The sequence below is a fragment of the Opisthocomus hoazin genome, unplaced genomic scaffold (assembly GCF_030867145.1).
Source record: "Opisthocomus hoazin isolate bOpiHoa1 unplaced genomic scaffold, bOpiHoa1.hap1 HAP1_SCAFFOLD_15, whole genome shotgun sequence".
Taxonomy (NCBI): domain Eukaryota; kingdom Metazoa; phylum Chordata; class Aves; order Opisthocomiformes; family Opisthocomidae; genus Opisthocomus; species Opisthocomus hoazin.
The window spans coordinates 1,651,609-1,666,905 of NW_027448722.1; positions in this window are offsets into that span (position 1 = coordinate 1,651,609).

Genomic DNA, 15,297 nt, shown 5'->3' on the forward strand with positions numbered 1-15,297 from the left:
AAATATGTAGCAAGACAGCCCATAACAGTAAGTGAAAAAAATATTTCCAAATTAGGGCAGATAGCAACATTGCCTTATATTTTGCAACTTTGGCTTGGCAGTTTATTAATGTTGCACAATACCTATTTACAACCATAAGTAATTAAAAAAACCCACCATAACATCATGAAAGGTTACATATAGGACTAATTCAGTCGTGACAACACAGGCAAAACAATCAGAAATAAATGGCCAAAGAAATTGAACCATTTTAGATAAACAAAGCATCAAGAAAGGCAGAACAATTCAGATTTGCTTATTCAAAAAATATTAGAAGGCTAATGAATGCCTACTAACATTTTTCCAGAAATATGTTGTTCTAATGTGTTATTCTAGAAAAGTGTAGCGCCTTCCCAAGAGACAGATGTTTTACCTTGTTACTAAGGGATGCATGCAACAACATGAATTTCTGGAGTGTATCATTAAATAAAATGGATTCTCAAAAATGAAAAGCTAACAAATTAAACACGAGAAAGACTGAGCAGCCAAATGCAACAAGGCTTGCAAGCAATAAATTATTCTTTCAAGATTTAGATAAAAGCAACAGCTATTAAGGTATCTACATATAAGGTTACACTTAGCGGACTGGACCAGATACTGCATACACTGTAATAAGTGATCCACTCCTTTCTCTCATGATGTACAACCTGTTAACAGGCAAATGTAGCAAGAACAAACCTTCCAAATCAGTGATCATCATTTCCTGTTTGTTCTTGAGTTTGGCCAAGTTTTTGGCCTTTTCTTCTTCTTCAGCCAGCTGAGAAGTACATTCAGCAGTTCGATCCTCCATCAGCTTCTTTTCCTAGCCATGAGAAAGGGGAGAAAGAATAACTTCTACAATAGAATTTGAATCACAATCTTAACTCCTTAGCAACAAAAGGATGAGAGGAGTTTTGAGCGGCTGATAAGTTCAGGCCAGATACTGTGACGTGTGCCAGCATAGCTGAGTCCGATACTCCTTCTTGCCTTCACACTACAAATGCATGTAACGAAAAGCAGCACCCTTGACAGACTGTCAGCAGGAGGGAAAGCAGCTCAGCTGATTTGCTGTGCCTACCTGGAGATTAAGTAGCTGTTTGATTGCTTCATCTTGAGCCTTGTGTGCAGCTTCTATCAGACCTTCCAGGTCTTTCATATACATCTCCATTTTCCTCTTGGCTGCCACAGCAAGAGCCCTCTGTTTGCGCTCATCTTCCAGTTCTGCCTCCAGCTCTCGCACCTGTGAAATCAAGGGATTTAACAGGCTCAAGCTCCAGGAACAGAGCAAACACAAAATCCTAACAAAATGGCTGATGAATCCAAAAGGCCTTTGCAGATCAGAATTAGCATTACTCGATTTGAAGAGCCTACAGAACTCAAGCTACATGGGAAGACACTGCAGACGGCAAAAAAATCCACAAACTGGAAGCAGAGATCTCTGAACTGACAAAAGGAAAATAAAGAAAAGAGCTCAGCGTCTGAAGCATTTCCATTTCATCTGTTCAGCTACTTCATGATCAGCTTCTGGCCCAGTACATCTGTCTACATTTAGGTATGACTTGGGGGCAGATGTTGCTAATTCTGATCGAACCACTAAGAGGAAAATACGACATAGAATCACCACACATTCTCAAGAAAAAAAAAAAGAAATAATTCTCTTTGAAACAGATGTGCTACTAGAATGTATACACCAACAACTTTTCTTTTTTTCAAAAGAAAACAGAGAAGCAAAGTATCTAAGAAAGTAACTAACAAGAACTAAGATGAACTCATACAACAATAAAAGTGAGCCAGAAGTGCCACAGGTTACCAACATGAAGGAATATGTTTCTTTTGAATCAAGCCTCCCTCCTCATGCCAGGTCAGGAGCTCTTGTCCAGTGCAAGACAATAGCAATTCAGCATTGCAGGGAACTTCAAAAGCCTTCTAGGTCAATGCTTTTATTTATTTCTAGGAGATCTCTATACAGGTGATTCTCAGTAAGTTTTTGTTTTCTTGTGATAAATCTTGAAATATTAGGTGCTTTTTCCTTAAAGCTTTAGAAATGTTAATTTAGATCTATCTTCTCCTACAAGCATGAAATTTTAAAGGCATTTCTTTAGAACTCTAGTATCATAAAGCAGATCTGAAGAGACTCAAGTCTGGCAAATCTGGAATCTTTGCTACGTTTTTCATTTAAGAAACTGTTCACTTAATTACAGTCTTTCAGTCTATGTCGGCATCCATGGATTTGTTGCTGTACACCAAACAGGACGGGCTTGAAGGACACCCATGCAGCAACAGCCCAATCTACTTGCATGTTGAGTGCTTTTGAGGCAAGGTACAGTTGAATTGGAGGACCATCACTGGCACATTAACATTAACAGTGGCTAATCCACAACAAGACCTATTGTATTGTTGGTAAAGATCCGTGCTTGGGACTTCTATAGGATGGGATCTTTAAGCACAGAGTTTTATTTTCCTGGTAGCAAGTTCTCAAAGCCATAGAGCTTTGTCAAAAGATCATCACGCCCTTCCCACTATGAAGCACAGTAAGATACATACTTGTTTAACCAGCATCCTCTTTTTCTCTTCATTCTGTTCATCTCTGGCTTGCAGATCTCTCTCAAACTGGGCTTTCATAGCTTGCATGTTCACCTCCAAACGAAGTTTAGCATCTTCTGTGGCCTGCAGTTCATCTTCCAGTTCCTCAAGCTGAGTCCTCATCTCTTCAACCTGTTGCTCTAAAGTTCTTTTTGATTTCTCCAGTTCATGGACCTAAGCCACAAACATTAATCAGACCCTCTCAAAATCAGCAGTTAACAGCAAAAGTAGACATTATATGAACTCAGTACACTACACTTTGTGATGCTCCAAACTGGACAATCAGAACAGGGAGAGCAGCATCTCTAAGATACAGATTAGAGAACCAAACAAACATCCGTGCAGATGAATGGAGAGATGAGCTGTGCAATATTCACAGAGAAAAAGTAGTAGTAGTAAGACAAGCTCTTAAAACCAGCACAAGTGCCATTAGGCATTGGGCCAGCAACTGCTGCTCTCCAAGTCTTCACATCTTTTGAACAGGCCCCATCTTAATAGAGACCACCCTCTTGTTCTGAGCATTAATTCCTCCAGAATTTTGGGTTACAAATCAGCCTCAAAACGTTCCATATTTGTGTCAAAAACACTTCTCCAACCAGGGAATTTTCCTGTGTTGTTCCCTGTGCAGTTCATAACAAAATAGGGTCTGGAAAGTTACTTACATTTTTGCCCACATCATCTTTCGAGCTCATTAAGTCTTCCATATCTGCCCGCAACTGTTCGTTCTGTCTTTCAAACTCTTCCTTAGCTTCCAGGGCTTCTTCCAAAGCCCGAGCCAGAGACAGTGCTTTGGTTTCCTTCTCCCTTGCCTCTGCTTCAGCACGATCTCTTTCCTCTGCATATCTGGCAGAAATGTTCTTTTCTTCTGCCAGCATCTGAATATAAGAAATAATTAATCCATCTCATCAGTTCTATAATCAGGTCCTTCCTGCCTCAGAGGTGTTTTAGTCACTGAAGTGGTGAATGCTCTAAGTTTAACTGGCATTCAGAAGCTGTCTAGTCTCTCAGTCTTGATCCAAAGGCTAGTAAGAAAACAGCTACAGCTACTCTGGAATGAGGTGAGGAAAGCAAGCTACTAATAAAGATGAAATAATTTTCCTATTATTTCCATCGTTCAGTCTTCACACCCTTTCTTAGTCTATCCTGAGGGATTACAATAATAGTCTGAAGGTTTTGTTCCAATAGAATTTCTTTTTTGTATAGAAAGAGCTTATTACTTGATCTAACAAGACTCCAAGATGGCATTTAGCTCACTGAAATTAGAAGCAACAAGTTACTCCTAACAAAGGCCAAGCTGCTCCCAAAAGATTTATCAATCAACACAAACAAGATGCCATTTAAAAATCATAGAAATCAGCAAGATGACAGGAAACTAGACTACCTGATCAAACTTCTTCTGCTTTTTCTCCAGGTTAGAAACAATCTGGCGCTGATGATCTAGGTCTACCATCAAGTCATCCAGCTCTTGCTGCAGGCGATTCTTTGTCTTTTCCAGTTTGTCATAAGCCATTGCCTTCTCCTCTAGGCGTTGGCTTAAGGACTCCGCGTCCTTCAGTAATTTCTTTTTGTTTTCCTCCAAGCCTTCAATGGTTCCCAAGTCATTATCTACCTTTTTCTTAGCATCAGCCAACTGAAATTAAATAAAAGAAAATAATGTTCCTTGGTACATCATGAAAAGGAAAGAAAGGCAACAAGTCAAAAATACAAAACTAGGTGTTATTGCTAGCTAGAGTAACACAAAAATTATGAGCTAACAGGAGTCCAAGTAGGGGAAAGTCCTGTCCACTGCAGTTAGTTGTTTTTTTAAATGCAAAGATGGTAGTTTTCAAAAAGAACAATAAACAAATGATAAAATATCCCAACTTACAGGAATATTATGGTCCTTTCTTCCTTTATGGGAGGAAGCAACATGAGCAAGGTATGGAAAAACCTTCTTCATGTTTTCAGTCTTCCCAGCACCAGATTCACCTCTGCAAAACATTTCAGACATTTTCCTCAAAACTGATTTTCAACAACTTATGAAACCTTTGTTTAAAGCAACCTCATTTCATTCCATTTACGGCTTTGACTACACAACAGACCTTCACTGTCTAGAACAAAAAGCACTGATGTTGCAGGGAACTACATGGTGTTTGTTTGAAATACTTTCTTCATCCTAAAGATCATCTTAGCATAAAGATGTTGATACAATGCATCACATTAGTGTGATTAAAAGCTTTTTGCTATGTGCCTGAATTCCTGTGTTACCTTAAGTAACAAGAAACAGCCCTGTCCTCTGCCTTGATCACAAGTCCAGAGACAGATTTATTCAGAGTGCAGAGACATATATATTAGTTTTCTTAAAATCATTATACACACACACTTTTATATTTAGCATCATTTTAATATATTGTATATACCAGGAGCTGGTTATGAGTATTACCAAGTTGATGGAAACATTCAGTATCTTTAGAAGCCAGTTTGAAAGTACAGTAAAGCATATTTTAAAGAAACAGATTCTTTGCACTGCTTATCACAGACTCTTAGCTAGTTAAAAAATCTATTTCTGGCCATACGGCTACATGAATTCATTAAGAAATGAATTTATTAGTGCAGAGTGGTACAGTACAGAGATAAATAAAGACAGCAAATGCACATTTACTTCTTAAGACAGAGGTAGAGTTAAAGCAGAACGTGTTTAGACAGAATTTATTGTAGTGTTTACATACATGATATTGTAGGCAGGAAGCGTGACCAAGTTCATATCACTATAATTACAAATGATGTTACTACAGCTCTTTTTAAAAAAATAAAAATTAGGTCTTGTCTTCAGATAAGTCCAGGCACATCAATGGGATTACCAGGTCTCACTTAGCCATGATTAACTGGCAGTAAATTACTGGAGAAAGATCCCATTTCAAGCGAGACAGTGACTGCCACTAGCAACTCTGACGGGTGTGAAGCAGAAACGCATTTCATTAGAGGGATATGTGTGGAAAAAGTCAAAGTAGTTCCGTCATTCAACTGTCCTTCAGAAATTAAAGGTTGGAAACCAACTACTTTAAGAATGACAAGTGTACATTTTGCATGCTTGCATATTTCTCAGCTAAGATACTCAGAACGGCAATGTTAATTTAGCAGGGGGAGTTTAAGCAAATTCTTACAGTTTTCACCTTCCTCCACCATGCTGCATACGTCAGTGTTGCAGCTAGTCTGCATTCACTTGGGTATTTAGTACCTTCAGACCTGCACTTCTTGATCAGATAGGCAGCTTAGAAGCATCCCTATCCTCACATTACACTTAACCTCTGCAAAAATGAGACAATATAGCACTTGAAATTTTAACTTTGCATATACAGAAAGGATATCACCCCAGAAAGGATATCACCCCAGAAAGGATATCACCCCAGATGTTCAAAGAGAATGGACTCTAAAACAATCTCATTTCTTCTTACCTTCCAACCCTCTCAAATGACGGAAAGCGCACGGGATAGCTGCGTTAGCAGAGGTGACCTCTCGCTATGAGGTGGCCATATGTGCACTCCTCCACCCATGAGCAAGCAGCAATGGAGACTGAGGAAGTGCACTCACAGCAGCTTAGCAAACCCATCACGGAAAAGTAGCCTACAAGAGCTAGGTACAAACTTCAGGTGAAACAGCTTATCTGTTTGACCTGACAGAACAGTATCAGTCCCTAGGTTTTGCAGGAGAAAACTTTTAACTGAAAACACTAAAAAAAAAAGTTGATTCTGCAGACAAGCTATGGGATATTTATCACAGCCTCAGTTACCAAGTTGTGACCTGCAATACTAGAGGGTTAATCAAGGCACCTGATTTTATTGATGGCATACATCAATAAAACAGACCCGCTCTCTCGGACCGCACCGGCGCCACATGCTCCCGAATTCTCAGAAGCAACTACATCAACCTGTCCAAAACCATTTTGTTCCATTGTTCCTCATAAGACAAACATCACTGAAAAATAATACAGAATACCAGAGATTAAAAATCACTGTGCTCAATTAGTCAAAACTTTCCAGTGATTGAGAGAGTAGTTCCTTGAAACTTGTTGACTATGCTAGCTTTACTCATTGCATGGGAAAACTTGGAAGGTATTACTTGAAGAGCTGGTTACAAAGAAGATTACTCTGAGAATTAGCTAATGGATAACTCGGTTTCCTTTTTGCCAAGATACCATCGATGTGCAACACAAACTGGGTGTACTTTGGGACCGCTACAAGTGGAAGAACACACTTTGACTCTTAATGAACAATCCCATTTCTACCCAGGCCAGAGTCTCCACATACAAGACAAACGTGAAGACTGACAAGCAGGAATAAAAGACCTCAGGTGCCAATACAGTCTCCCTTTTACTACAGTGTTTACATTAACATAATTCATGACTTCAAGCAATATAATAATATAATAAAAGCAGTCTTGCCTGTTTCTAGATGTGTATTAAAATATGCTCAATGCTAAAACTATTCTAGCAGATAAGAGAAGCAAGAAGAGTAGTACAGCAAAATATACATTTATGTTTTAAAACAATACCGTTTGTTCTAACTGTCATCAGAGCTTGGGAACGCATTATTAGTTGTGCCTTTAAAATTGCACAAAATCTTTTCTGCCAAATCATAGAAACAAAGTTTATCAAAATTTAAAGGAGGAAAATCTACTCTGACTCATCCAGTGACGAGAAAATAGTAGAATAAATACAGTCCAGATGTCGACTTTCTAGAAGGGCAGCACACATTGGAAGAGTCCAGTAATCAACAGGATTTTCTGGCATACGCACCAGTAAAGCTTCATACAGCACAGGAAGGTCGAAAGCTTGCAATACATTCCTTTTGCTAAAAAGCCTTTAAATCTAATAGTGATTTTCTTTTTTTTCCTCGAGAAAGTCTTTATGCAAGTTCTCATTCAAAAACAACGTTAATGGATATTATCATCCTAGTTCTCCTCTCCCTGGAGCTTACAAGTATGCCAAATATTTCCTGCAGGACAGAGTGTTAGATAGCTCTGCTGCCATATACTATAAAACAATTAGAAGATTTAGGATTAAGTCCTTTTCATTTACAGAAATAATGACATCTGCGTACTTTAGTTCTTTCCTAGGAGTGCAAACACACAGATTATAAAAATAAATTAAAATCTACCTCTATCAACCTGCCAAAAAAAGGTAAACTTTTAGTAACACTATGTACAATATTTATGGAATGGAGATTGTATCACGAAGCTAAAGATAAACTTTTTCAAAAACCTTGTTTTAATATAACTCAATTAATATGTTACCATAAATTAAACAACCAAAACGCTTGGCTGAGATCCTAGCCTTACTTCAGTCAATGGCAGCTTTGCTAATGACTTCAGTAAGGTCGTAATTTCACCTGCTTTATTTCAGTCTCAATTCCACTACCAGTAGAAACAAAACCTTACCAGCCCGAATTCAAATGCTGTATCAACTCCAGCCAGGGGCTACGGCAAACAGCGCATCCAAGCAAGCAAACCGTCCTCAGCAATAGCCTCAAGCTGGAGGTACAAGGTTATTCCATCAATTAACTGAAGGATCTCTCCATTACAAACTACGTTACACAGACAGGTCAAGGAAAGTCTGACAGTCGCTGGTAAATTGATGCAGTATCTAGAATTAAAGCTTTTTTCCCTAGAGCAGCAAAAGCTTCTGCTCTGAAGCAGCTTCAAACACATTTAAAATACAAAAAGCTCAGCTGGCATAAGCACTTTGAAGTTTCTACATGGTTTTAAATTCATTGCGTGTAAAGCTATAGAGTCCTTTCCAATAAAGGAAAGTACTTTTCAGGCAAATTTATCTCAGCTACACTTTGGTTAGCAAAAATTAGTGACTGACTTCTCAACCAGCTGCAATTTCCCCCCCAAGCAACTTGAGCCCAGATCTTGCACAGAAGTAAAAGGCATTTCCTCTGCTGAACAGATCGCCATCGAGAAAACAAGTAAAGCAAACATAGCGGGAGAGGACTCGCAGGTCATAAAGCAAATCAGCAACACGCAGGAACGGAAGCCAGTCTTCTGACTTCCAGGAGAACAGTATGCTCTTCCCATGCGGCCCACTTCTAGTGGCAGTTTTTATTCCACGAACAGGTCAAATGCCTGCCTGGGAAAGACGCTGTTCTAAAGGAAAACGGTAGCAAAACAGTTGCTTTTCTTATTGTCAGGCAGGTTTGAACATCTGCACATCTTCTTGTGACAGCTACAGTGTTTTGGTTTTGGTTGCCGCCTGCAACAAAAGCGCCACGTGGCCGACCCTCCCCCCCGCCGCGGTGCGGAGGAGAATGGAAAGAAAACAGGCAGAAAACCGGTGGGTCGGGATAAGGGCAGTTTAACAGAACAACAAACAGATGGAACAGGAACAACAACGATACAGATAAGGAGAAAACACGACAAAAAACAGACAGCCGCTCTCTTGGACCGGCGCCGCACGCTCCCGAGCCACGAGAGGGTTCTCGCCGAGCCGCCCCCCCAGCGGAACCCAGCGTGACGTCACAGGGTATGGAACACCGGGCTCTGTTCGGCCAGGTGGGGTCAGCCCTCACCCCCCGGCTGTGCCCCTTCCTGGAGTCCGGTGAAAATTAACCCTGTCCTGGCCGAACCCAGGACATACAGCACTCAGCACTGGCAGGACAAGGCAACACCACCACCTCTTCCTGAACTGGTAAATGAGTTTCTGGATTTTAGGGAAGTCTAACTAGTTTGAAATTCCTTACTGAAATCGCACTGCGAGACCTGGCACCCTTCCACCACCACCCAGCTAGCCGTTAATGTCACTAGCAGATCAGGGGCTCCGCAGAACCTGCAGTGTAGTGCTGCGAGTCACGTAGACAGAAGGACACAAAGTGACACATGCAAAGAAAGCTTTAAAATTCAAAGACAGACTTCTCTTCTTCTTGCTACCTTTGCACAAAGTCTACTGCAAGCTAACAATATTTGCAAAGATAAACATCTGGAGTATATTAGGATGGTCAGATGCAGTTAGTGTCATCTGTCCCATTACAGATCATATCTGTGACTTAAATTGCTGAAAAACTGTTTCGGTTTCGGCTGCCGCCGGCAACAAAAGCGCCACGCGGCCGCCCCTCCCCCCGCCGGCGTGCGGAGGAGAATGAAAAGAAAGAGGCAGAAACAGGTGGGCCGGGATAAGGGCAGTTTAACAGAACAGCAAACAGAGGGAAAACAGGAACAACAACGATACAAATAAGGAGAAAACACAACAACGAACCGTACAACCCAGACAGCCGCTCTCCCGAAACAGGACCGGCGCTGCGTCCCCCCAAGCCGCGAGTGCCTTCCCGCCGCCCTGCCCCCCCCACCGGAACCCAGCGTGATGTCACAGGGTATGGAACACCGGGCTCTGTTTGGCCAGGTGGGGTCAGCCCCCACCCCCCGGCTGCGCCCCTTCCTGGAGTTCGGTGAAAATTAACCCTGTTCTGGCCGAACCCAGGACATACAGCATTCAGCACTGGCAGGACAAGGCAACACCACCACCTCTTCCTGAACTGGTAAACGAGTTTCTGGATTTTAGGGAAGTCTAACTAGTTTGAAATTCCTTACTGAAATCGCACTGCGAGAACTGGCACCCTTCCACCACCACCCAGCTAGCCGTTAATGTCACTAGCAGATCAGGGGCTCCGCAGAACGTGCAGTGTAGTGCTGCGAGTCACGTAGACAGAAGGACACAAAATGACACATGCAAAGAAAGCTTTAAAATTCAAAGGCAGACTTCTCTTCCTCTTGCTACCTTTGCACAAAGTCTACTGCAAGCTAACAATATTTGCAAAGATAAACATCTGGAGTATATTAGGATGGTCAGATGCAGTTAGTGTCATCTGTCCCATTACAGATCATATCTGTGACTTAAATTGCTGAAAAACCGTTTCGGTTTCGGCTGCCGCCTGCAACAAAAGCGCCACGCAGCCGCCACTCCCCCTGCCGGCGTGCGGAGCAGGAGAATGAAAAGAAAGAGGCAGAAACAGGTGGGCCGGGATAAGGGCAGTTTAACAGAACAGCAAACAGAGGGAAAACAGGAACAACAACGATACAAATAAGGAGAAAACACAACAACGAACCGTACAACCCAGACAGCTGCTCTGCCGAAACACAACAGGTGCTGCGTCCCCCCAAGCCGCGAGTGCCTTCCCGCCGCCCCGCCCTCCCCACCGGAACCCAGCGTGACGTCACAGGGTATGGAACACCGGGCTCTGTTCGGCCAGGTGGGGTCAGCCCCCCCCCCGGCTGCGCCCCTTCCTGGAGTCCGGTGAAAATGAGAACACATCAGAACACATCAGAACCAAACAGAACACAGCAGAACACTACACATGTGAAGACAAGAGAACACAACAGAACAAAACAGAACACTACACACTTGAAGAGAACAGAACACAACAGAACACTTCACATGTGAACACATCAGAACTCAACAGAACGAAACAGAACACTACACATCAGAACATCACAGAACCCAAGAGAATACAACAGAACACAACAGAAGACTACGGAACACAGTAGAACACTACACAGGAGAACACATCATAACAAAACAGAACACAACAGAACACTACACTTGAAAACACTACAGAAGACAACGCAATAGTACACATGAGAACACATCAGAACACAACAGAACACTACACATGAGAACACATGAGAACACATGAGAACACAACAGAACACAACAGAACACTGCACATCAGAATATAACAGAACACATCATAACACAACAAAAAACGACAGAACACTAAAAATGAGAACACAGCAGAACACATCAGAACAAAACAGAACACAACAGAACAGAACAGAACAGAACACATTAGAACACAACAGAACACAGCAGAACACAACAGAACACAAAAGACCACAACAGAACACAAAAGTACACAACAGAACAGAACACTACACATGAGAACACAACAGAACACAACCGAACACAACAGAAAACAACAGAACAGTACACATGAGAACACATCACAACACAACAGAACACAAAAGATCACTACACATCAGAACACAACAGAACACATAAGAATACAACAGAACACATCAGAACACAACAGAAGACAACAGAACACTACACATGAGAACACATGAGAACACAAGAGAACACAACAGAACACAACAGAACACAACAGAACACAACACATTAGAACACAACAGAACACAGCAGAACACATCAGAACAAAACAGAACACAACAGAACACAACAGAACACAACAGAACACAACACAATATTACACATCACAGAACACTACACGTAAACACAACAGAGCACAAGAGATCACAACACAACACAACAGAACACTACACATGAGAACACAACAGACCACAACAGAACACATCAGAACACAGCAGAACACAACAGAAAAGACAACAGAAAACAACAGAACACTACACATGAGAACACATCAGAACACAACAGAACACACAGAACACAACAGAACACAACACAACACAACAGAACACAACACAACACAACAGAACACCACAGAACACTGCACACGAGAACACATCGAACACAACAGAACACAAGAGAATACAACACATCAGAACACAACAGAACACATCAGAACACATCATAACACAGCAGAACACAACAGAACACTACACAGCACTACAAAATGCTACATGTGAAGTAATCAGAACACAACAGAACACAACAGAACACTATACATGAGTACACATCAGAACACAACAGAACACAAGAGAACACAACAGAACACCGCAGAACACTACACATGAGAACACAATAGAACACAACAGAACACAACAGAACACAAAAGAACACTACACATGAGAACACATCAGAACAAAACAGAACACAACACAACACTACACGTGAAGACACAACAGAACACAAAAGAACACAATAGAACACAACACAATACTACACATGAGAACACATCAGAACACAACAGAACACACAAGAACACAACAGAACATGAGAACACTACACATGTGAACAGAATTGAACACAATAGAACACAACAGAACAAAACAGAAGAGAACAGAACAGAACACTACACATGAGAACACAACAGAACACAACAGAACACAAAAGAACACAACAGAACAGTACACATGAGAATACATCAGAACATCAGAGAACACAACAGAACACAACATAACACAGCAGAACACATCAGAACACAGGAGAATACTATAAATGAGAACACAAGAAAACATATCAGAACACAATAGAACACTACACATCAGAACACAATAGAACATATCAGAACAAAACAGAAAAAAACAGAACAGAACCAAAAAGAATACAATACATCAGAACACAAAAGAACACGTCAGAACACAGCAGAACACAACAGAACACAACAGAACACAACAAAAAACAACAGAACACTAAAAATGAGTACACATCAGAACACAGGAGAACACAACACAATATTACAGAACGCAAGAGAATACTAAATGTGAACACAACAGAACAGAAGAAAGAAAGCAAACAGAATTAATTGCTTGGACAGGTTGCAAAAAAAATATATACATATTCCCTGAGGGATAGGTTCTTAGCTATGTAAACTTTTCCTATGTCCAAACAAATAATTAATTCAAATAGTGTTACATGTCATTACAGAAATTGTATATCTGATGTTTCCTTCTTCAGTAGTTATCCCTAAACAAACTGTATACTGTGCTAACCACATATGCTTCTAGTATTAGAGCATGTAGCTCGCAGCCAGAAGAGGCTAGCCTGGAAAGCTGTTGCTCAGCCTCATCTGCTCATGGCACAGCTCGCACAGAGGCACAGAGACTGGGGCTGCTTGCTTGTCTTCCCACCTCAAACTTCAAACGTAGATTTGGGGGTTCGTGCAGGGGACCTCCGGCAGCCCTGCTCGCAAAATGCGAACGTCTGCAGATAGCTCGCAGCCAGAAAGAGCTAGCCTGGAAAGCTGTTGCTCAGCCTCATCTGCCCATGGCACTGCTCGCACAGAGGCACAGAGACTGGGGCTGCTTGCTTGTCTTGCCACCTCAAAATTCAAATGTAATTTTGGGTTCCGTGCAGGGTGCCTCCAGCAGACATGCTCCGAAAATGCGAACGTCTGCAGATAGCTCGCAGCCAGAAAGAGCTAGCCTGGAAAGCTGTTGCTCAGCCTCATCTGCCCATGGCACTGCTCGCACAGAGGCACAGAGACTGGGGCTGCTTGCTTGTCTTGCCCCCTCAAACTTCAAATGTAATTTTGGGTTCCGTGCAGGGTGCCTCCAGCAGACATGCTCTGAAAATGCGAACGTCTGCAGATAGCTCGCAGGCAGAAAGAGCTAGCCTGGAAAGCTGTTGCTCAGCCTCATATGCCCATGGCACTACTCGCACAGAGGCACAGAGACAGGGGCTGCTTGCTTGTCTTGCCACATCAAACTTCAAACGTAGCTTAGGTGGTCCGTGCAAGTAGCCTCTAGCAGACCTGCTCCCAAAATGCGAACGTCTGCAGAGAGCTCGCAGCCAGAAAAAGCTAACCTGGAAAGCTGTTACTCAGCCTCATCTGCCCATAGCACTACACGCACAGAGGCACAGAGACTGGGGCTGATGGCTTGTCTTGCCACCTCAAATTTCAAAAGTAGCTTAGGTGGTCCGTACAGGGGACCTCTGGCAGCGTTGCTCCCAAAATGCGAACGTCTGCAAATAGCTCGCAGGCAGAAAGAGCTAGCCTGGAAAGCTGTTGCTCAGCCTCATCTGCTCATGGCACTGCTCGCACAGAGGCACAGAGACTGGGGCTGCTTGCTTGTCTTGCCCCCTCAAACTTCAAACGTAGATTTGGGGGGATCCGTGCAAGCGACCTCCGGCAGCCCTGCTCTGAAAATGCGAACATCTGCAGATAGATCACAGACAGAAAGAGCTAGCCTGGAAAGCTGTTGCTCAGCCTCATCTGCCCATGGCGCTGCTCGCCCAGAGGCACAGAGACTGGGGCTGCTTGCTTGTCTTGCCCCCTCAAACTTCAAACGCAGATTTGGGGGGTCCGTGCAGGGGGCGTACAGCAGCGCTGCTCCGAAAATTCGAAAGTGGCAGATAGTTCGCAGGCAGAAAGAGCTAGCCTGGAAAGCTGTTACTTAACCTCATCTGCCCATGACACTGCTCGCACAGAGGCACAGAGACTGGGGCTGCTTGCTTGTCTTGCCACCTCAAACTTCAAACATAGCTTAGGTGGTCCGTGCAAGTAGCCTCTAGCAGCCCTGCTCTTAAAATGCGAACGTCTGCAGATAGCTCGCAGCCAGAAAGACTAGCCTGGAAAGCTGTTACTCAGACTCATCTGTCCATGGCACTGCTCGCACAGAGGCACAGAGACTGGGGGTGCTTGCTTTTCTTACCCCCTTCAAATTCAAACGTATCTTTGAGAGTCCTTGCAGGGGGCCTGCTGCAGCGCTGCTCTGAAAATGTGAACGTCTGCAGATAGCTCGCAGCCAGAAAAAGCTAGCCTGGAAAGCTGTTGCTCAGCCTCATCTGCTCATAGCACTGCTCGCACAGAGGCACAGAGACTGGGGCTGCTTGCTTGTCTTGCCACATTAAACTTCAAATGTAACTTTGTGAGTCTTGCATGGGGCCTCTGGCAGCGCTGCTCTGAAAACATGAACATCTGCAGATAGCTCGCAGGCAGAAAGATCTAGCCTGGAAAGCTGTTGCTCAGCCTCGTCTGCTCATGGCACTGCTCGCACAGAGCAGTCACTAGCAGATCAGGGGCT